At 48.3% G+C, this 24922-nt stretch overlaps 1 protein-coding gene across 4 annotated transcripts in view; it reads right to left on the minus strand.

The window, feature by feature from the left end:
- Nucleotides 1-24922, minus strand: part of SLC39A11 (solute carrier family 39 member 11) — a 297599-nt gene that overhangs the window by 205851 nt on the left and 66826 nt on the right. The gene's annotated exons all lie outside the window — the stretch shown is intronic.

Genomic DNA, 24922 nt, shown 5'->3' on the forward strand with positions numbered 1-24922 from the left:
TGGATATTATCCCTTTCTTCCACTTCTGGGGCTTTTTAAAAAATATCTCTGAAAAGCTTGTCCATTCACACCACTTCACTCAATCCTTGCAGCCCTGTGAGGACAGCAAGGTGAGGGCATCAACAGGGCAAGCCTTTGACTCATGCAAGCTTGCTGGACTTTCCACTGCAGCCCTGAGAGCCTGCCTGGCTGCCCCTCCCCCACCCCACCCCACCCCAGCAGTTTCAGTTGGGCTCCTGGGGCTTTGGATAGTTCAGGGTTGCTATGTCACCTTGCAGCTCCCAAATGTTAAGGTGCCAAATACACAGGCTCCTTCCTAAGTCATACGTGTCCCTTTTCTTCTGTATCACTCCCTCCCCCAAATCCTTTCCCTGCCCTCCTCCCTTATCCCCACCCATTCCTCCAAATCCAGCTCAGTACAGAAAGCAGGGAGGCAGCAGGCCACACTCATCCAGGGCCAAGGAACTTGAGATCACTGCCCTCTTGCCACAGAATTATTATTATTATTATTATTATTACTAATAGTTTGGGGCAGGACCCTGACTCAGAATAAACAGAGCAATTTCTATCCATTCTGGAAAGGCCATGCAAAGGGGCAGGAGCTGGAGAATAATTACCCTGTTTCCCCGAAAATAAGACCTAGTCGGACAATCAGCTCTAATGCGTCTTTTGGAGCAAAACTTAATATAAGACCCGGTATTATATTATTTTCTACTGTACTATATATTATATTATATTATGTCATATTATATTATATTACATTACATAAGACCCAGTCTTATAGTAAAATAAGACTGGGTCTTATGGTCTTATGTTAAATTTTGCTCCAAAAGATGCATTAGAACTGATTGTCCGGATAGGTCTTATTTTCGGGGAAACACTATAGCACCTTCCAGAAGGAAAAGAGATGGAACGGAGAGGAAAAGGAAAGCAGGAAGAAATAAAATGTAAGGTTATATGCCTTACATGACAACAAAAAGCTTCGGAAAATCGGATGTCCATCTCCTTCCAGCAATGAAATCCGGTGCTGTTCACCAGGGTTTGCTGTCCCAGGCATTAGGAAGACAACTGCTGGTTATTGACGCTTCTAGAGTCACAAAAGGAAAAGCCTAGTGCGTGACCGACAGGACGCAGTCTCTACAAAGGTTCACTGGAAAGCCCCCACGAAAAGCATGACTGGGGAAGTGTCATTAGCTGCCACAGCTCTGCCAGCCCTGCACTCCCCAGCCTCATGCCAGGCGGCCTGACGCGTCTGCTCGAGTCCCAGCAGCAATCTTCCGTGCCTTCGCCTGTCTCTGGTTCTTCCCCCACTGGGATGTGTCACTACTAACTAACAACTGTCAGGGAGAGCAGAGCTGAGCAGCCTCTGCTACTCCCCAGTACTTGCAGGAAGCCTGACCTTCCCCTAACCCAGGCAGACCTCCTGTCATGTTCACTCAGGCTGGGGAAACTGCGATGCCTCTGAGCTTCCCCAGGCCCGTGCTGGGCAGTCTCTTTAATTGAGGTTTGTCTGCAGGTCAAAATTCCCTGATGAAGAGCAAAGGGAAAAGTAAGAGGATGAATCGGTGTTCCCTGCCAGCCCCAGCTAAAGCCAGGCTGGGGTTGCACCCCAGTGGAGAAGGAAAGGAGGATCTCAAGAGAAGCCACCCCTTGCCGTTCCACTCCCCCATCCCCCCAACTCCCCCACCCCCACACTGGGGGTGGGGCTGACACTGGGGAAGGGGCCTGGAGCCCTTTGAAGGTTTGGCCCCTCTTCCCTCCCCCACCACCTGCCTGTGCCTCTCGCCATCCCCACTTAACCCAGACATACAAGGTGACATTAAGTAACTGATGCTGTGTTTATTACCGAGAAATTGCAATAATAATGACACTTGTAACACAATCTTAAATTATTCCACATAATGGAAAAAAAATTAAATGTCGCCCCTTATCACCAGCCAGAATATGGATGATGCTTACATAATAGATGACCTTCTCTTCTGGGGAGCCCGGCAGCGGCATGCTGCCCAGGACAGGCTGGCTCAGGGTGAGGAGCAGCTGGCCTCAAAGCAAACAGGGACACAGAGTGGCACAGACGCTGAGGTAGAGGGTCCTTACCAGTTCCTGAAGCACAATTCACTCTGCCGTGAGGCACTAGGATTTCACCGCTCATTCAGCTTGAGTCCCTTCTCCCTACGACGGCATCCTAACATCCAACCCATGGGAGGCAGGTTTCCAAGCTTCTCATTGTTCCACACTTGATGCTTTCAAACTCCTGGCTGAAGAAGCCCGCGCGCCCTCCTCCAGGGAGCCTTCCTGGATAAACCCAGCCTAGTTAGGATTAAATATGTCTCCCTTTCTGTGCTCCCCTGACATGACGTTAGCCTGAAGGTTCACAAAGGCGGAAGTTAGTTATGGCCCTCTAGATATATTTAAGCTACGTAAATATGGTATTACTCAAACTGTCTTTTTTGGGACAAAACCATCTCCTATTTCGGATGCTAAATTACTATTCATAATCAAGCCTATTTAATCATATTAAACAGAATTTAAAGCACCACAGCTCTGCAAAGATACAGCTCTATGAGAGTCTGCAATTTACCCCTCCAATAGCTAGCTGTCCCAGGTAAGCCGCTCCATGCTTCTGTTGCGAAGAGCTGGGTCTCCCACTAGCATGGCTGACAGGGAGCTGGGGCCTGGCAGAGTTTTCCAAACCATTATGCTTTTTCTTGTACCTCAAAATGTAACTTCTTCTTAGAACAAAAATACAAATCCCAAGGGATGCAAGTACCTGAATACCTATAATGAGGTATTTTCTTTCTAAGCCTCAGTGATTACCCATCACTTTTAAGCTACTCTTCCACGTTGTCCTGTAATTCATTAAAATATACCCGTATTATCCACTCTGAGCCTTTTCTGGATTCTCAATAGTTTGAAAACCCCCAGCTGGTCCTGTTCGGGCAACGTTTCCTTATCTACGTTATTGTTTTGGAGGCTATCAGGTGCCTATCGAGATCTGTTAAAAAGCCAAGATTTCTCTTTCCAGGGTAAAAAGGCATGAGTATGAGACACTATTGCTAGGTCACAAAACACCCCAAAACTGAGTGGCTTAAAACAACAACCAGTTATTACTCCTCATAAGTCTACAGCCAACTGAGAATGCTGCAGGTCTGCTGAGGCTCTGAGTATCACAGGGACGCACTGTACACCTGTGGCTTGCCCGGGGGTTGGATGGTCTAAGATGGCACGAGCCTCCGGCAGCCGGTAGGCTGCTAGCCAAGAATTGGCTGCCTCTTGTCCGGGAAAGCTAGGTTTTCTCCATGTGGCCTGTTACCCTCCAGCAAGCTAGACTGGATTCATTCGTACAGTAAACTCCAGGCTCCATGGGGGCAGTAAGAGAAGGGAACAACCAATGTCAAGAGCTGTTCAAGTCTCTGCTTGCCTCGAGTTTGCAACCATCACACTGACCTCAGCAAGTTCACGGCCAACCAGACTGAAGGGGTGGATGAATCAAATGTACCTTTGCTGGGAGACTCCAGTGTCACATTGTCAGAGTAGAGGTGAAACAGGGGAGGAATCTGTGGCCATTTTTGCAATCTACCACAGCACAGAGGCACAGACGTACAAAAGGTTGCGAGCAGTATGAAGGAGCCATGAACTCCACGCAGCCCTCCATGGATCTAGCCTACAAACAAATGCGCTAGATTAAATCCACAAACTCCATCTCATTCGCCAAAAGCAGTGCTTCTCCAACGGGGACCTAGGGACACATTCTCAACACTCTGAAAGTTGTATATAAAATTGTCTTAATTTTGTTAATTTCATTTAAATGCTAATCTAAAGAAAGAATTAAACACCAGCACTCTGAATCACTAGAATGACCCCCTTATAACCAAATCCTACTGCTCGATTTCAGTGCCTTTGTTTGCATGTGTGTTTACGACTGAGCTGGTACTGAGAAGTCCTGTCTTAATGGCTGAGGGTTAATCGTTGAGGGCAGACTCAGCAGACATCATATGGTTGAGCCCTGCTCAGGCCAAATGACCTCATGCAGCCCCATGTACGTGACGGAGCTTCCCAAGTATTTGTAGAACAGCCATAGGAGAGCTGGCTCCATCCAACAACATTTATGGGACAGACTGGCTAGAACCCAAGGGAGCTTAATCATGGCAGTCAGTACCACTGGCATTTACAATTGGTGCTTGATTTTTAGCAAAACATCACCTGCCACATCAGGAAAATGTTGTTGGTTTCGCTTTTATAGATTTGGGTGTTTTGATGTGAACTGACAAGTTTTTGGTTTCATGACTGTTGCACAGCCAAAAGCATAAGGCCTAACATACAGCTACCTTTATGCTTGTGCATATTTGTGCTTATTAATATGTATATAACAGTACGGTAAAAATAACTCGAATCAACACTGGGAATGTTTGTCTTTTATTTCCTTTAAAATGAATACATACGAAAGTCACTACTCTGTGCCTCCTGTAGTCAAAGCAACACGCTGATGGAGACACCACACATACCAGCGTTTGTGAACAAAAATCTCCTTAATGACTCCTTTTGTCCCAAGCTGCAATTCCCCAGAGTTCCCTGTTCCGTGAGATGCTCCAAGAGAAAAGATTCCACGGACAAATACAGAGAATCTGGGAAAGTCCATACATATCCTGTTTCCCCAAAAATAAGACCTGGACGGACAATCAGCTCTAATGCGTCTTTTGGAGCAAAAATGAATATAAGACCCGGTCTATAATAAAATAAAATATAATATAATATAATACAATACAATACAATACCGGGTCTTATGTTCATTTTTGCTCCAAAAGACGCATTATAGCTGATTGTCCGGCTAGGGCTTATTTTCGGGAAACACGGTAAGCAGATAAAGACTCAGAGAAATCCCACAGCAAGAAACTGGTTTTGTTTCCCTCCACGTTTCCCATACTGATTTGACCACACATAAAACCTATTAATATTGAAGTTTTAGGGAATGGTGATCAAAGTGATTCCCTTCTGTGCCCAATGCTCAGAATATTTAGCAAAATATTTCTCCTTACACTGGAACATAATCATATTTTATCCAGAAAGAGAAAAACGGCGGATGGAGGACCTTGGCTTCAATTACCAATAGCTTTTCCCAAATAAAGGTCTGTTAACCATCCTTAAAGACAAGTCAGTAGAATTTATGGCGTGGATGTGTTTCTCCCCTAAGAGTCACACCAGCTACAAAACCCAAGAAAGTTATTATTTGATAAAACCCAGCCCTTCTTCTTTTTTTAAAAACCACAATAAAATAATATTAATAATAATAAAAACTCCGCCTTTCTATTATCAGTGCTAGAAAAGAGACTTTTATTACAGTACTGCTGAGGAAAAAAGGCTAAAATCTGGCTTATCACCACTCTTTATAGCTTTTGACAACCATAAAACGATTTTTCTTGATTCGAGGGAAATGAGACAGTGAGCCAAAGAGCCATCCGTGAGACAGTTGCAACCCAAAGAGTGGACTGATTGTTTAAGAGGCCCCATCCCGTAAACATCTGGTGAGGAATCGGAGGACTAGAACGACGCAGCACGAGATCCAGGGTGAGCGGAGGCAGAGAAGATGGACTGAGTTGGAAAGGAGTATCCACTGACCCCTGCGTAACAGAAAACAACTGTTTACACAAACCCTCGCCTCTACCACGCTCGGCTTCAAACGTGCCTTCTTTTAAATTACTGCATTTGACCCTCTGGTGATATAGATGACTATGTAGCATCATTACCCCCGTCATGAAATGAATTGTTCCCCACCTTTAAAACCCGTATGTTAAAACCCTAACCCCCAGCATCTCAAAACAAGACTCCATTTGAAGGCAGGATCTCGGGAGAGATAATTAAGTTAAAAATGAAGTCGTTGGGATGGGATCTAATCCCGTATGACCGGTGTCCTTATGAAAAGAAGCCACGTGGACACAGACATGCACGGAGAAAAGGCCCGGGACAAGACGGCCACTACACGCCAAGGAGAGCGGCCTGAAGCAGGTCTCTCTCTCGCGGTTCTCAGAACAAACACCCTGCGACACCTTGGTCTTGGGCTTCCAGCTTCCAGAACTGGGAGGCAATAAATTTCTACTGCTTCAGACACCCCGTCTGTGGTACCCGGTTACGGCGGCCCCAGCAGACTAATATACCACCCTCCCCCCCTTTTACATTTGAGGAACCTAAGTCGTAAAAGACCTACTTAGCATGACACTATAAATCAGAGGCACCATCAGAACTTGAACCCAGAACTTCTGTCTCCAAATCTCACTACTTCTCCCACCCCCACGCTGTGATCCACCCTCGTTGTGTAAGGCAACTGTTTCAGGAAGGAACCCCACTGATACGGACCCAAGGGGTATGCGTGGGGATGCGACACACCAGCCCCCGAGCTGCACTGTTTTCAGCGGAGATGCTGCCCAAGCGTGATGTTCACACAGGGGGGCCAGTACGTGTGGTCTCCCCAGTCCTGGCAGAATCCCAGAGATATGCAACCATGAACCTCAACTTCTCAGCCTACACGTGATGGCCCATGAAAACTCACTTTATGGATGAAAACGAAAGCAAGAGTCTCTGGGGTCATGGCCCAACCTGAAAACCAGGGCTCCAGGCCACAGGAGAAAAACTGGGGAAGGTTACTACCACGGGTAGTAAAGAGGGCCTCACATGAGAAGTAAGACAGAGCAAGAGGTTGGTCATCGGAAGGGACAGAAGTGCCCTTAGCACCACGCCGGAGGCAGTGAACCATCGGACATCCATCCGAGAAATCAGTGTCAAGGGAGAATCAGAGAGACAAGCACCAACTCCCACAGACCAGGAGAGAACGGTCACAGCAGGGTGGAGATGTCAGGACAGCCTCGGTGTTTGTCTCTTCAACCATTTCAGGCAAAGCACGACTTTGCCGGCAGTCCTCAGAGGGAGGCCTGGCAGGACAAGGGAGCTGGGGGAGGCTGGCAGCGAGGCCGTGGGTGTGGGGAGGACTTCACAGCACCGTCACTGCCTCTCGCGCCCACAGCCAATGTCCCCATCCACTCCTCAGCCTCCGGCCCCGGATCTCAGCCAGCATCCTTCTCGGCAGCATCCCATCCCCACGGGGGCCTTGACCATAAGGGTCTGAAACCTCAAACCACCCCTGGAAATAGTCCTTCTGCCTCCTGCTAATGGCTGCCTCGGAGGCGGAGACGCACAGCTTCCCAAACAGAACTGCTGATGAGGTGCACAGCCCCAACGGAGCCGCTGGTCAAGGTGGACTCAGGGGCCAGTGAGCGAGGGAGGGGAGGGGGCGCGGCCTGATGAGGGTGGAAATCCCTGTGTATTTTTATGCTCAGGAAACAGCCCGCAAACAGCACACAAACCACTTCAAAAGAGAAGCGACGGCTTTGAAGAAAATACTTGAATTTTTTTTTTTTTTTTAATATAACGGGGCTTTATCCAAGGCATCATGGCACTTGGAGCAGAATTAATTATTCAGCTTCTCTGGGCCTGATGAGGAGCTGGCAGCTGAGGAGGCATTGAAGCACTTTGCATTTAAGGAATGTTTTTCTGCTTCCGGCCGTGGGTATGTGGGGACCAGACATCTTCCCCATTTCTCTCTTCTCTACATCCGAGTTCCAAAGCAAACAACCAAGCTGAGGCATACAGCATGCCTGAATGGGGTTTCTGCTGCTGCATTTACCACAGATCCAGCGATGGAAAGCAACTCTCACTGCTTCTCTCTCAGTTTCCATGGTTCAGGAATCCAGGAATGGGTCCCTGGTCCTTTGGTGGGTGTGCCATTTGAAGGCCAATACACTGGGTCCTTGCTCCTTTGCTCCGGGCTTCACTGGGCTTCAGTCAAGATCAGGGCCGGCTGGGGCTGCCATCTTACTTACCTGAGGCCCTCCAGCAAGTGCACTGGCTGTTGGCAGAATGCAGTTTCTTGTCGACCAAGGATGGAGATCCCCCTTTTCTGGCTGGCTGACAGCCGAAAACTACTCTCAGCTCCTGGAGGCCACGCTCAGGCCCCTGCCCCCCACCGGAGGCAACTCACAGCATGGCTGGTGGTTTCTTCAAGGCCGGCAGAAGATGCTGTCTCATTTCAAATCCATCCCTCTGACCTCAAGAAGGGCCCAGTCCCGGTTTTAAGAGCTCGACTGATTAAGTCAGGCCCACCAGGATACTCTCCCTTTGGATGAACCCAAATTCAACTGTTCGGTCACCTGAGCAGTAACCGAAGGCGAGTGAAATCCCATTGAGCAGAGGGGTTTCTATGGCCTGTACCTCAGGGCGGTGCAACTCTTAGGGGCCATTTCAGAATTCCACCTACCACGCACGATGCCTCCAGGACAAACTCTCTCCTCTGACCACCCTGAGACTTCTAGAGTCTAAATGGTCCCGTACAGGATTAAACTGGGAGCCATATGTTTCAGACAAGACGCAGCGTTCAACCAATTCTTTGCAGCATGAAGTTCCCATCAAAGCCCCAACCTCACAGAACAAATCCAGTGTCTTCTGACTCACCAGGAAACCGTGGCCAGGTGGGTGTTCCAGAGGTTTGGCCAGGCAGAGGCAGAGGCTCAGCCACCGAGGGGAAAGAGACATGTGCTCGGCTCAGGGCCAACTGACTCCCTCGGCCCAGGAAGCTCGGGGTTCAGTGGCCCAATTTTGGGGCCCCTGAAAATGTTTTAATTTCTTTTAAAATCAGAAGGAAAAAATGAGTAACAATGAATACATAATAAATCCAGCCTGCGTTACATTCATTGTTACACCAACATAGCTGTAAAATATAATTTTTAATTTGTTTTTGGTGGAGGAAGGAACCCACAAAGACAAAAGCTCCTATGGCCCACGAAAGTCCAAAGGCGGGTCTGGCAGCGGTGCCCCTTCAAGGTACATGTAATGTTCCTTGCACAGCGCCACCGTCTCAGAAAGAGGAATCAGTTAAGCCTGGGTTCTACAATGTTGACCTTTGGACTAAGTGAATTGAGAGTGCTAAGTGACAAATCAGGATAGTTCCCAGGCCACCGCAGGACAGAGCTGATATGCTAATTAATCTAATGGGAACAAATTAGCCTGAAGCTATAAACACAGGGCTTGTTGGGCCAGGTTGGGTCCCTGGATGAGCCACTTCAGTTTTGTTTGAGTCTATGGTTGTACATTCTTAATTCCCCTCAACCCCAGATCACAGCTGGGGGGCAATGGCTTCCGTGGGTGGGGGGGCGGGGGGGGGGGTAATGTCAGGATATAAAAGTCCTTCTCAAACGCCAGAAAGTGAGCATAAAACTATTTATTATCAACAATGTCAGGAGGATCATCATCCTATTAAAACATAAAAAGAAGAAACTGAGCACGTCACTCGGTGTTCACAGAGGTAAGCATGAGTGTGCAATACTGAGGCATTCGGGAAAGGGTGCGGACCGACTCACTGCCAGCTGGCTGCTCCATGCTGTCCTTTTCCCCCATTTCTAAGACCAGAACGATTAATCGTGCTGATTATGCTTAAGGTCATGTGGAGGGAAACGACCAAGGGGCTCTCAGGTATCTAGACTGCAGCCCACCTGCCTCCGTCCAGAGCCACTCCTGGCCTGTGGGTGCAGGTGATGAGGAGAGTGGAGGGCCACGTGACGTCCACAGAGGCCCCCCTTTCCACGCACACCTGTACTTTTGGTGCTGAGTCCTCTCCCTCACCTCCTGGACTCCACACCACATGTGGAGAAAGGACCAAGGAAGTGGGCTTGGTCTTTGCCCCTACTGGGTGAGAAAAATGCCAGAGCCACAGAACATTCTACACACAAGCTGAAGATGCAGCCTTGGGCCTCACAGAGAGTTAACTAAAAGGAAAAAAAAATTTTTTATTTATTATTATTTATTTATTTTTTGTCTCTTTTGGCTGATTTCCCAAGCCAGGGTGGTTCTGGGCCCTCACTATCCCCGGCCGGAGCAGAAGATCAGAGTCCAGAGGCCTTGGCTCCCCCATCTGAAATGCACAGCACACGTGTCACCACAGGAAGCCAGGGCCCCAGAAGGGGAAGCCACAGGTCCCAGGTTCCAGAAGGAGACACACCAAACTCGTCTCCCCAGCTGTTAGGGAGGAGAAGACACTAAAAATAGATGGTGAGATGATGATGTCAGTCTTATCTTTAATATTTTCTTTAAAAAGATGTGACACCCAAAGGGCAGGTGTGACATGTAGAGGTCACAGTGAGGTGAGTTCATCCCTGACTATGGTGGCCTCCCCAAGCCTGACATGCCAGCCGCTGGGACAGAGGGAACTCCTCCCAAAACGGAGCCATCCTGCCAGAGTCCGGGGATTGTTCCCCAGAGAGAAAGAGGCTAGTGGCAGCCTGGCCAGGGCTCCCCAGTATCCATGGGGCACTTATCTTTTGCCCAAATAATTTTTAAAAGTCCCCAAACCATTTAGCCTTTACACTTTCAGTAGTTAAAAGGCCACCTTTAAAAAAAAAAAAAGGCAGGACAAATAATCATTAAATAAGGCAGAGTCATTTGTGGGGTTAGAGAAAAGGTATCAACAGAGTATGCTCTCCTCTTCACTCTCAAACCCCTTCCCCCAAAAAAGAAATTAGTTTTTTCCTCTGAACCAGGAACCAGATGCCTCGCTTACAACTAACTATCTGCTTCTCGTGATCACGACCTTCTCACCTTTACACTGCAATACGACTTATTGGGGCTGGGAACCGTGAGCTCATGCCAGGTGACGAGTCCGCCCTCAGCAGGTACAGCCTTCAGGGACCAGCCACACCACGCTAATAGAGGATTTCCCTTTTATGCCTCAAACAAAGAGAATCTTCAGCTTGTGTGTCATTGAACCGCTGAAGACACGGGGACAAGAAGCCGCTACATGTAACGGCCCCACCAGCTTCATATCTACGCAAAAAATCAAGCTTTGACATCTCGCTGAGGGCATACTCACTGATGAGAATTACATGGGCTGTAATACACCAGGATGTACCTGAGAAGGCTCTGCTTTCATGCCTATTAAAAAGGCAACTGGGGGATTAGCTAAGAGAATGGCAACCGAGGGAAGCCTGAGTGAGTCATGGGGTCACACTGGGCACCTAACCTCCCCAAGGGGTGAGACGAAGAAGCCTCCCCCATCAGAAGCAAAGTAGAGAACCCATGGAAACTCATCCCTCCTCAGAGGACCCCGGCAGGCTCACCTCACAGGGCCAGTGTCCTCGGGTCTTGGCTCATCTCCCTGTACGCCCTCCTCCACCGCACCTCTGGGGCGTTGGGGACACAGTGTCCCTGCCACCTTGAGGGCTCAGGATACAGGCTGACAGTCACCTCCCCGGTGCGGCCAGATGATATAACCGACAGCCCGTTGATCCTGCCCTGAACCACCCAGACCTCCTGTTCCTTGCATTGCAGGCTTTTTGATCAATCCCTCCTTACCAAAGAGTGAGGCAGGAGAAGGGAGAACGTAAGACAGAGAGGTGGCTCGCTTCCTGGGCCACCTGTCATGATGGGTTTGGGAAGGGCAGAGAATTTGACTTACAATGAGCTTTTTGGTAGCAAGTTACCTCTAGAATCTGCTTACAGAAATGATCAAGGTTTATATTCCCCATCCCTCACCAGACACACACACACACACACACACACAGTCTCAGTTTCCTCCTCTCTCCGAAAATCAGTTTATTTCTCAGGTGGCAAAGACAGAAATTCTCCGTGGATTATTCAACTCTGCTCCCCATAGGAAATGGCTTGACACCCCCAATTTTAATGAAAATCTCAGCCCTTTATTCCCAAACCCCTCCTGACTGAGAATGTGTTTTCTCCTATTTTCCATCCAGATGGAGAGCAAACATAAAAATCACAAGAGTGAGACCGCCATCAGCCCTGTGATCAATAGCTCTGCAAGGAAGGTGGGCAGAGCGCAGACGCTCGGTGGTTCTGAGGCTCCCATCCGTCCCGAGTGGGGCAGGGCGTGGGGACTGCACCTGAGGGTCAAGCTCTTACTGCCCCAGGAGGGCGGCCTCTCAGGAGGGCAGCTGTTAGGAGCCCACGGCTCCCTGAATGTCCCCTGTACCCAGTATAACTGGGCACACAACACCTACCCTGGTTTATAGCTTGTTGAATTAAAGAAAAGAAGTTTCAGGCCGTGAAAGGCCTGCAGACCTCCAATTTAGCCACGTGGGGAGACAAGATTTTATCTATAAGGCATCTATGATTTGCACGAAGGAGCTAAAATTCCAACTCTGAGACAACGCAGGCACGTCTGAGCTCTGCTTCCAACCTGCTGGGACTTGAGCTTCTCTCTAGGATAAGAGTAAAGACATTTACAGAACGAGTTTAGCAGGACACCTGGCATGGAATAAGCCCTCAATTAATATTAGCTGTGATCGTCATTGTCATCGTTAGATGGAAAACTGTGACTGGACCTGTCTTAGCCGTGGAAGCAATAGGGAAGGGGAAAGAAAACGGACTCAGTGCAGTTTTCACAAAATCTGTCACTCGTATCTAAGTGAGCGGATAAACGCAAATCACACGGTAAATAAAATGACACGTTTTCATATTCATCGATGCCATCGCTGTTTCCCTTCACCATCGATGGGGGCCATCGTGGCCTGTCACTTTAGAAAGGGAGGGTGGGCAGAAGATGGGAACAAGTGTATATCTGGAAGATCAGCTTTGCCCAAGAAATCCCATGAGCGAAGGGGCAGGCAAGAAGGAAGGGAAGGTGTCCGTTACTGAACTCAGAGGGGTGTCCCTGTGAAGGGAAACACCGAGGGCCTGAGGCTCCGTGCAGGAAAGGGTGTGGACCGACCGACTCACTGCCAACTGGCTGCTCGATGTTGTCCTTTCCCCCAATTTCTAAGACCAGAACAACCGTGTGAGAGTCCACAGGGCTGCTGGCTGTGCTTACGGTCACGTGGAGGGAAACGACCAAGGAGCTCTCAGGTACCCCAGCCATCCTTCTGCTTTTATCCGCAGAAGGAGCGATACAGATCGCTCCCTCCCACCCTTCCATTGGATCGAATCACTCTGCAGTCTCCCCATCCAATCATAAGCCTAATATTTACCCAGTGAAAGCAGTATTTGTGTGCACGGCCACCTAAAATCCGATACGTACGGACACAGAGAAGAGGCTGCTTGCTTACGAGCCGTGAGGGCAAACACAGCGAGCTCTTTAAAGAGGTATCGAGCTAATCGATAGCCTCTCCTATTTCCATCCAGGGGCCCTGGGCCAACGGAGACTTCATAATTATTTTCCATCATCACACCCCTTGGAGAAGCTTAGAAAGAAAAGGTCACTGTTTCTAAGCTTGTTCTCTATTTGCCAAACACAGATTATTTCCTGGGGTCTGTGAGGCTCCCTTCCCAGACTCTATCACCCAAAGACAGTCCACACTGGGCCTTTCGGAGCTGACTTCAGAAATAGGATATTGTCCTACCCATGGAAATGACTTGACTCATCACGTTCTGTTGCCTGGCCTCCTGCCCCCATCTTCTCCACCAGCGTCGGGTTTTGAACAGACCTCCTGGTGCACATTCTTTTTTCTTTGTCCAGAACTCAAAAAATAAATACCAAACTCTGTGGTAGGTCAGGCAGGAAAGGAGGGGAGGCTGCGGGCTGCTGAACGCGGTGACCAGGTCCTTCAACTGGACTCATCCCTCTGCAGCGACCACACGGGCTTCCAGCTGAGCCCTCATGCCCATCATGGATATATGAGGCCCACCATGGATACTGCCAAGCCTTGTTCTGCTTGTCCCATTTTTAGGGAATGTGAAGGAACAGTAAAATAGAAAAATTACAGAAGCTCTAAGTCAGCTCAAATAGCTAGCTAAGATTAGGTTTGATTAGAAGAAACATAAAACCCTATGGCAGTGACTTACACACATAAAGGGCTTGTTTGTCTCGTTCGTCAAGAATGCCAGGGGTCAACAACTGAGCTGGTACAGTGGCCCCGACACAGCCAGGAGGAACTGGACTCCTTCTGGCTCCCTGCCCTGTCACCCTTAGTGACTGGTGCCACATCCCCAAGTGTTGCCATGCTGTTCCAGGAAGAAGGGGTGAGGAGAAGATGAGAAGGGAAGTCGGCCCTAAAGACTTCTGCCCACCCTATCACACGGGTCTAGCTGCAAGGGAGGCTGCCATGCTGAGGATTGATAGCTGGGCACATCACCAGATCAGACAAAATCGGGTTCTGTTCTGTCAGACAGGAAGAAAGGGGAAGTGGATATCTGGCAGGGTGTCAGTTCAGGCGCTGTAACAAAGACAGAAAGGTGGCAATGGCTAAAGTATGACAGGAGATTATTTCTTAGGAAGAAGTCCTGGCCGTTGGTCCAGGGCCGACATGGTAAATAGGGCAGGTATCAGCAAGGACTCGGGCTTTGAGGGAATGAGAGGGAAAATGGCAAATGTCTTCGTATTGTTACAAAAGTTAATTCGTTTTTTAGTGATTCAATTTGTTATTATTATTTTCACCTCTTAGGTCCCCTGAAAGGATCTCAAGGAACCTCCAGGAGTCTCCAGAACACACATCACGAACCACCACTTTAGGGTCACACCTCCTTAATAAGTGAACAGAGGTGTCTGGACATCACAAATAACAGCATGGCCTCCAAGCCTAACACTCACCTTCCATCCCAATTTTCCACTTGGAATTTTTTAAACAGTAATTAATTGACATATTAGAGGAAATGTGAGTCACTCGTTGGCAACCACTGTTGAAAAAAACTACACTAGGGGAGAAAGTCTTAATTTGCAGAAAGGCAAGGACTTTTTTCTGTTAGGTCTGTGGATTGCTGTTGACATTTGAAAGACGTGGGTTTGAACTGCGAGGGTCCACTTATCCGCGGATTTTTTTTCAATAGATACTGTAAGTGTATTTTTTCTTCTTTATGATTTTCTTAGTCATGCACGTTTCCTTTCTCTAGCTTACTGTATTGAAAGAATATAGCCTGTGATACATAAAACATACAAACTATGTGTTAACTGACTGTTTATACTATTGGTAAGGCTTCCGGTCAACAGGCGGTTATTAGTAAAGGTTTGGGGAAGTCTAAAGTTATACACGGATTTTTGACTGCATGGGGGGGCCAGCATTGTAACCCCCATGTTGTTCAAGGGTCAACTGCATCCATTTCGACTCCTGGGCCAGGTGTGGTAGACAGAACATGTGAAATGGCCCCCAAAGACATCCGGCCCCAATCCCCAGAACCTGTGACTATGACAACTACCAGTCCCAAGACTCTGCTGTGCTGTATGGCACAGCTGACCTTAGGTAAGAAGATGACCTGGGTGGCCTGATCTGGTCACACGAGCCCTCAAATGCATAAAGCGCTCTGTGGTGATGTCAGAAGGTCCAACAGTCAGACCAAGTTGATGCACCACCGCTGTGGGAAGGTAGGGGAGGCCATGTAAGAAGGAGCCTGGGTGGCCTTACAGACCTGAGAGGCCCCTGGCTAACATCCAGCAAGGGAATGGAGACTTCAGTCCCACAGTCCTGCTGAATTCTGCCACCAAGAGTGAGTGTGGACGAAAAAGCCAAGCTCCAGATGAGAACACTGCCGGCCGACACCTTGATTTTAGCCTCTGAGACCCCAGGAGAGAACTCAGCCACGTCAGTCCCGACCTCTAACCTGCAGAACTCTGAGCTGATAAATGGGTGCTGTTTCAAGACACTAAGTTTGTATAATTTGTTACACAGCCAGAAAAAGCAAACACACCAGGGCAGGGGAAGGGCGTGGCCCGGGGGTCTGGTCCCTGCATCAATGAGGCTGAGTGGGGAGGAGACGGCCCTGCCTGGTGAGATAAGCTAGTACCAAGACTTGGACTAACCACCTGCAAAAGCACCGAGAACATGAGGAAGCAAACAGCTCCCCACGACGCCCACAGAGACAGTGGCTCGGGCAGATAACGTGGAAAATAACCATGGGTGCTAGCACCTTATACAATGTACACAAACCACACAGCTGACGCAGAAACATCCATGCGGCAGCAGTGAGTGTGGGGAAATGAGAGGCGCACTGGTGGCGATTTCCAAAGCGCAACACTCCCCAAGCGGAGTGAAAGCCTTCATTCAATACAGCCAGAAGGCAGCTGGGCCGGCCTGGAAACCACCAGCAGCCCGCCCGCTGCCCTGGGGAGCCAAGGTGCCCAGGAAATCGACTCCCCTAGCATCTGTCCCCAGGAGCCTCTCTCACCCGCAAAGCTGTGAGTGACAACCAGCACTGAGTCACCGGGCCACCAGAGAAAAGCTAACAAAATGTCAGCCTCCGAGGTTCTCCATCATCATTGGCTTTCTTGCTAGAATGGCTGTGGGGGGCTCAGGACTGTCCTCCAGTCAGTGGGTCCAAGAGAACTGGGCTGCCCCTCACTTCCTGGGGTCCAGCCCCCATTTGTAAACCCTAGGAATCACACTCATCTTACGTGCCCCTGGGGCTTTCCTCCCTGCCTCCGTTCTTTCTCTCTCCCTCCCTCCCTCCCTTCCTCCCTCCCTCCCTCCATCAGATATTTACTGTGCATTTATCCACACCAGTCCCCGAGCCAGACAGGTGCTGGCAATCCAGCTAAGAACAAGCCTAACCAGTCCCCGCACTCAAGGAGCCTACATTCTGGTGGGGAAGACAGACAATGAAGAAGGAAAAATACAAACTGGACAATGAGAGATGATGTTAAGTTTTCTAAGGTAAGTAAACTGGGAGAGGCAGGCACGTTGCAGAGGGGTCGGGAGGAGGCACGGGCACTTTTGCGCGGAGGCAGCGTGTGCAGAGCTGCTCAAAGCGACAGTCAGAGGACGGGAGCAGCGCACAACGGCCTGCAGGTGGGACGGGCTTCGTGAGCTCCAGCAGCAGAAGGCGGCCGGCAGAACTGGAGAAGGTGTGAGATGGCGCAGGTGACATGCAGCAGCCCAAGCTGTGGAGTGACATGTCTTTAATGCCAAGCGCCAAGGAAAGCTGTCGGGAGGCTTGGGGCAGGGCGTGGCCATGCTCTGACTTAGCTGAAGGCTGGCTGCTATGCAGACCACGGACTGGACGAGGGTGGGGCCGTGGAAGCAGCAAGACCTGTGGGGAGGCCCCTGCAGAGTGAATTCCCGGGAAGAGCGGATGATGGATTAGAATGTCAGCAATGGAGATAGGAAAGGAGTGAACGGATTCAACACCTTTTGAGAAAAGAGCCAGTCGTACTCATTTGGGAGAAGGAAATGAAACGACTGCCCACCTTTATTCTCAGCAAACCTCACTGTGTGCAGATTCTGGGTACCGCACTGCCCTCAGCCCCGAAAGACAAACTGTGAGGCCTGGTTCTTGCCTTCAAAGAGGTGGCCATCAAGCCAGAAACATAACAAACAAAGATTTAAAAGAGAGACAGTCACTTGGGGCCAAATAAGTGATGCTGAAAATTCACGCCTTGAGAGAGTTTGAGAGAAAGGGGTGTGAGCTCCCAAGAGTACTTCGGATCAGGGAAAAATGTCATCCGTCCTCACCTGGCTCTTGAGGAGACAGGAGAACATTCTAGGGAAGGGGACTGGGAAGGCATGGAAACACTTAATGCTGTAAACTGTTCTGGAACCATCTGCCTCCTCCCGACTCAGTTGCTGCCAAGAGGCCCCTGAACAGGGCTCATCCTCTACCCTGTCTCCAAATCAGACCTAAACACATCGTGACTAAAGCAGGTGGCGTGCCAGGAAACTAAGCCCTCAGACCAGCCAGCTGGCAGATTCTCAAACCAGTGTAGTTGCCCAAAGCGGCCGCCCCCTCCCTGTGACCTGCTCCCCCGAACCCGGATCCACTGATTTGCACATTAGTTCTCCAGCTGCCATCCAGGCCTTCCCTATCCCCAGCCAGCCTGCTCTATTGGACCATGACGACCTATTCGCATCCGTAACTTCCTCCAACAAAACCTGTACCAGGATGCTGGCCGGGCATCCTGCTTCTCCTGGAAGAATCCACCCAAACCAGACCCAGCTCCCTCTTGAGTCCAAGCAGCTCCACTACATATAAACCCTCAATGCCGACTCCCCACAACTCATGGGTTCCAGAACTTTTCAGCAATTGACACCAAAATTCCTCATGTCCCTTTGGACACTGTGGTTCAGACAGCCTGATACCCTTTTGGAGAGTTTTGCTCAAAGCCAACTGCACACCTGCCCTCCCCACCAACCCTCCCACTCCCAACCTGATTCCTGAGACACCACCCGCCCATGCCTCTGGAGTTCCAGAACCATCTACGGCTCACTCGGTGTACAAAGGAGAGCAGTGTCACCGCTGCCGGCAGATCTAAGCTTTTAGAGTCGTCTGCCTCGGTCTTTCACGTGCAGCAGAATCACTCACAGAGAGCTTGCTGAACCCTGATTCTGGCTCAGTGGCTCAGGGCCTGCACTGCTAACAAGCTCCCAGGTAACGCTAATGGGCACGTGGGAAGGTGTTAGACTAGACAGCCCTTTCGCGATCCTCACCCACGGAGTTTAAAACCGCCCAGCCTACTTTCGAACACAATCGCATAGATGTGCCTCAGTAACAGGCACAGCAAGCTCAGATTCACGCGCCAACAATAACGGATCCCCTGGTACTCACAGATACCTGAAGTCACAGGAGAAACGAGAGTTAGAGCACCAAAGACAAGCCCTAGTGAACGTAAGGCTAAAGCACCTAAGTAGTCCTTGATCTTGCACGCCCATTACTCGGTTCCTAAAGCAAAGGAACAATGACTCCCACACATGAACTGTGCCACGCTTGGGCGCAGCTTTGAGAGAAGCAATTCATGCTTCCGGGCAAGGATGTAATGGGATCACCAATGAGCCCCACTGGACTGCTTCCTTAATTACTGCAACATCTCTGAAGGAAATGTACAAAACTAAAACATCACAGGCCTGGAAGGAGGCCCCAGGCTGTCCACAGGGTGATCCTTGCAACGGGGTCCGCCAGAAATACTCAAATCACGGTAACGCCAGCCAACATCCACAGAGCTGACCAGAAGATTCCACCAGGAAACAAAACTGAGTCAACAGCAAAACACACCAGCAGGGGAGCTGGGAGGGCCTGAGGACAGCCCTAGTAATAACAGTTACCCAACTCAACTGTTGTCCTTGTGTGTAAAGACAAACTAGGGATAGAACAGTCTGCCTGCCAAAATGTTTCCACCCCTGAGAGGATGGAGGGTCAGAAGACGACTAGGGACTGAAGCCCCTTCTCCATGCTGCTGAATCACAGCTCTTCTTACCTAACTGGTCTCCCAGCCAACGTGCAGCCGGAACCCTACACTACAGCAAACACCAGCCAGCATACCTGGAGGGAACAGGGTCTGAGCCCTTGAGCAGAACCAGCCAACACTGCAGAGGGGACCTGGAGAAGTTGGGAAGAAGTGTAAATAAGCCAGTGTGATATGTCCCACTGTAAGGTCACAAGTGGCTTTTGGTAGTTAAGGAGGAAGAAATATGAAGAGGTAAAGGGAGGCCACATGAAAGCAAGTCCAGCCCCTCTGAAGTCTGGCTCCTGAAGGAGCATCTCCAGGCAGAGAAAGTGCTCTGGGGATTCCTCACCCTTTGGGATCTTTCACCTTGATCGGCCCCCACATAGAGGAAAGCTGGGAATGAGGAAGAAAAGAATTAAGGCAAAATGCCTGTGAGGTTGTGACACCCTTGGGGTTGGACTGGAGACTTCTCATTTGTCGTGTGGAAGAGCGAAGCTCCTGTGAGTGGACCTGTACTTTGCAAGCTAGTTGTTCTCGGTGCTCATTGATTTACTTCCCTGTTGTCCTCCCTTAGCAGTTTACAAAGTCTTTAAAAATGTCAGCCTATTTCAGCAAAGAAGAATCAGGCGTTTGGGAACATACTTTTTTGCGTTAAAGGGACAGTGATATTAATCAAAAGTGAAGACTGGGCAAAGGGTTGGATTTCGTCAGGTGCTTGCAATGCAGTTTCCCTCCAACGTGAAACCTCAGGGTTCAGAGTTTTGCTTCAATAAGAAGCCAGTCATTTTTGCTAAAAGAGTCTCACTTAAGACAATAAGAGCTAATATTAACTGAATGTCAGGCACTGAGATTATTGCTTTAAGTGGAATTTTTATTTAATCCTCTCCAACAATCCTTTGGGGCAAGTGATATTTTTATCCTAATTTTACCAGTTAGGGAACTACGTAAGACTTAGAGATCTGAGCTTTCTTAAGGACACACGGAGAATCTTGGAGGAGCTGGGAAATAAAAGCCAGCAATCTGACTCCCGACCTCTGCTCTTACAACCACCACCCAAACCACCTGCCACCACCCGAGACGCCATACGAGTCATGGCTATGGCTCCAACATTTCTGAAGGAATAGGAAAACGGTGGGAGAGCGAGGTACACAGACCATAAAAAACAGATGGTCACCAACTCTGTCAGGAGCTCTCAAAGAAGGGTCTACCCCCAGGAATCCCTAGAGAGGCCAGCAAGAGCCATCCCAGAAGACGTTTTGGACTCTGAATGAGCTTGTCTGCTGGTCAACCCTTGGGATACAAAGCACACTCTTGCTTCTGGACGTGCATGTGCAATAATGTCCCAGACTCAGGCTTCAGAAGTGTCGCCTCGCTGAGGCTTTGAGACGTGCCCTCTCAGGAGCCCACTATCACTAAATGAACCAACAATGAACGAATCCCTTTCGGCCCACACTGGGCGTCTAACAATGCTTTTTTCGTGTACTCTCCCATTCCAGTTGCAATCTGGTGAGTCTGTGCCAAAAGAATCCAATAATTAAAAATAAATAAATAAATAAAAAATCGGGGACGCCACAAGTATCTGTGCCATTGCCCTTCTGATACACTAGCCCGGGGTAACTCAAAGAAAATCATGCCAAATGGCTGACTTATTTGCATTAAACATATTCGCTCCAGCTCAAAGATGCTTTAGTCTGGTTGGCATTTGAGGTACTTTTGTACTCTCTGCTTCTTCTCTGCACATACACTGTTGGGCTTGTGAAAAGCCACTGATGTCCTCAGTGGGCACAACCCTGAGCTATGTTTCCCAGCTGGCAAAATGCCTGCTGTCCCTCAAGAGACTCAGAAATCCTGTGGTACAGGAAGGTCGCTGCTCGAGTCAGGAAAACCACTGGTGGGGAAACGAATGGAAGAGGCCAAGTCCATCCAAACATCGAATTCTCAGTAAGTACATGGAATCCCACCTGTAGCCACAGAGCTAAAAGTCGGCAGTGCGGGCAGAAACAGGATGCCCGGAGGGAGACCTTTGGGAGCCTACTCTGATGGCTTCTTTTCAAGAAGATCCCATGCCAAGGGAAAAGGAAAAGGAATCCATTTCCCCCAGGATCAGGTTTCCTCTGACTTCCAAGTGGTCATCCACAGAGAGTGTTCCCACCGCGAAGAATGAGATATTCAGCAGAAAGACAACTCCAGACTACTTCTCTGTCTGGGAACATGAAATGTCTGGGTTATGAAATGGCTCTAAAGAGCTCTCTAATGGTAGGAAGCCTGGGGCCGAGAAAAGTTGCAGTTTTTACGCCGCTTGCCTTCAAAGAAAAAATCCACTTGTTAAAGCTAAATTGGGGTCCAGAATCCATTTTGCACCTTCTCCTTTGTTCCACTCCTTTGTCTCATTCTAACAGACAAATAAAAAGATGATCTTACTCTTAAAATTGTTCAGAAATGGAATTTGCTGTCTGGTGAAATAATAGGTTTCCAGTTCACAGAACTGCCCAAAACAGAGGGCAGAAGGACCACCTGTTAAATAAGCTGAAGCCAAGATTTCTGTACATAGTAGAATGTGTAACTGGAGGCCATCGGGTCACTTTAACCTTTAGATTCTGTCCTTGTGCTTCATTCACATCGTCACCTCCATCGATTTCCTCCCCACACAGGTCACTGTATCGGCTGCTTTAACAATCCTTTCACTGGTACACTGGATCACAGTCAGCCACCCTTCTGCAGAGCTGGCCCAGCGATGTGACACTAAATTGTCACCCTTCTGCAGAGTTGGCCCAGCGATGTGACACTAAATCATCACCCTTCTGCAGAGCTGGCCCAGCGATGTGACACTAAATTGTCCCCACTGTCCTCAAAGAAACAGAATTAGGGGGTTTGGAGTCAGAAGGGGGTTCAATACACAGCTTCCATTTTTCAGCCATTTAGCTTTGAGTGCATTATTTAACTTCTCCTAGTTTTAGCCATTTTTTAGCCATTTAGCTTTGAGTGCGTTATTTAACTTCTCCTAGTTTAGATTTCACCATCTGTAAAATAGGAGAGAATAGTGCCAGCGGTTCTGAATTTTAAATAAAATCACCCATTCATGGTGTCGCTGACAATGCCTGACTGTAAAGGACATCCGTTCAGTGTGCGTTCTTTCCCTCCGGCACTCCTCCACGCACTGTCTCTGTGCCTCTTCCGAGCTTGTAGGTGGCTCCTGGACAAAATAACATGTCCCCGAGGACCAAGTACATGAGCTTAACTTAACAACCAAGGCTGGGCACATTTTAGCACTTCTTCCTGCAGCCATCAACATCATGACTTACTCCCCACAGCAGCTGCTCCAAACCTTCTCCTCTTCTTTCGCTTCCAACAATAATCCAATATTTGCTGAACAGCTAATACTCTGAAAGCACCAAACTGGGAGTTGTAGGGGAGACACACATGACAACAAATGGTCTGTGCGATGCATGCAGGCAGATGAACAGAACACAAAAGCAGTATCGGAAAAGTACCACGTGATGAAGACAGAAGTGAAAATGCCACTGGAGGCTCAGAAGAGGGTTGAGATCATCAAAGAAGGTTTTCCAGAAGTGTCACTTCAGTTGGGTCTCAAAGAAAGAGAGGATTTCCATAGAACGGGTCCAGGGACAGAAGAAATCAAATGGGCAATGGTACGAAAAATGGAAAAACACAAAACAAAATGGAACTTAAAAGCCGGTGGGTTTAGAAGGAGTAAGAGAACACTGATCTTTTCAAAAACTAAGGTCAATTCGATTCTGGAGACTCCGCTTATATAAGCATTGCATAAATCCATCCTCCAAAAATTCAAAGCCAGGAGTTGGTCACAGATCAAATGCCTGGCAGAGCCTAACAAACCCCGAGCACAGGTGGTTCACTGTGTGAGAGCTGATGATCGGGGAGGGGTGCTGGAGAGTTCAGGTAGCACCTCGAAAGGGTAGCAGCCACTCGGCTCCAGCTGACTGTCGCCAAGTGGAACACCAGCCTCAGAGCTGCCAACATGAGAGACTTGATCAAAGATCAGGTGTCTTGGGGCCGGCCCGGTGGCTCAGGCGGTTGGAGCTCCGTGCTCCTAACTCCGAGGGCTGCTGGTCCGATTCCCATATGGGCCAGTGGGCTCTCAACCACAAGGTTGCCAGTTCAACTCCTCGAGTCCCGCAAGGGATGGTGGGCTGCGCCCCCTGCAACTAGCAATGGCAACTGGACCTGGAGCTGAGCTGCGCCCTCCACAACTAAGACTGAAAGGATAACAATTTGAAGCTGAACGGCACCCTCCACAACTAAGATTGAAAGGACAACTTGACTTGGAAAAAAAAGTCCTGGAAGTACACACTGTTCCCCAATAAAGTCCTATTCCCCTTCCCCAATTAAAAAAAAAGAAAAAAAAAAAACAGGTGAAATTCACCTTAATAATATATTTTACTTTACCCAATATGTCCAAAGTATCATCACTCCAACATGTAAGCAATATAAAAATTACGAATGAAGTGTGTGTGTGTGTAAATCTTCAAAATCTGTTCCATAATTTACATTTATAGCACATCTCAATTTGGACCAGCCATATTCAAGTGCCAAATAGGTACATGTGGCGAACAGCTAGCACATTATTCACCTAAGAACTAAAAAATCCAGAAATGAATAAATAAATGCATTCTCTAATTTAGTACACAATATAGCTGGCATTTCACATCAATGGAGAAAAGAAAAGATGTATTATTCAACAAATCAAGTGTTAGGACTTCTAGTAGCCATCTGGAAATACATGCATCTTAATCCCTACCTCACTCCTTATACTGAAATGGACTCTGGAGGGATCCAATGTTTAAATGTATAAAATGAAAACAAAGTTATAGAAAAAATAGATAATATGTTTAACCATCTTGGGATGAGGAAGACTTTACTAGGTGTAAGTCAATGAAAAACTACTAAGTTCACGTAAGTCCAAATTAAATAAAAATCTACATAGTTAGAAACACCATAAACAGCCGTAAGCGACAAATGAGAAAGTAACTATAATAAGTGACAGATCATTTCCTCAATATATAAGCAACTCCGAAATAGTAAGACCAACAACACAACAGAAAAACAAGCGGAAGACACAGACAGTGGACAGAAAAGGACACATCAGTGACTTTGAAACACATGGAAAGATGCTCAAGCCAGCTTGTCACACAAATGCACATTAAGACTCCATGAAACACCATCAGCCCTATTAACTAAAACTCAAAAAAAGTCTGCGAAAACCTCACAATGGTGGCAGCGTGGGAAAGTCATTCTCGAACATTGCTGATCAAACTGCCAATCAGTACAAGCTCTACAGGGAGCAACTTGGGAACTTCTATAAAAATGGAAAATTCACCAACCATTGTATAATATAATCCTACTCTTAGGAATTGAAGCTACAGACGTGTTCGCATGGACCCAAACACACGTAGGTGATGATAGTCTCTTTTCCGATGTGGCCCAACTGGTCACTAGCAGGTTGATTTTTAAAGTGGACAAAGGGAAGAATCTTCCCCAAAAACGATTTTAATTTCAAGCAAATAAATGTGCGTTAACTTGCCCATCCTATGATGTAAGACAGAGGCCATTTTAGTGCATAAAGGTCAACCGATCAAGTTTGGCTTCATCTGTATTGCAAAAATCATACCCATAATACTACCACATTCACAATCTTCGGATTTGGTTTCTTTAAAGTGTTAAGGACTTAAAGAAACGTGGAAAGAAATCTGAAAACAGAATGGTTTTCAGTTTTTCTGATTCATTGCCCAGTCTTTGACAGCTGTCATG

The sequence above is a fragment of the Rhinolophus ferrumequinum genome, chromosome 21 (assembly GCF_004115265.2).
Source record: "Rhinolophus ferrumequinum isolate MPI-CBG mRhiFer1 chromosome 21, mRhiFer1_v1.p, whole genome shotgun sequence".
Lineage (NCBI taxonomy): Eukaryota > Metazoa > Chordata > Mammalia > Chiroptera > Rhinolophidae > Rhinolophus > Rhinolophus ferrumequinum.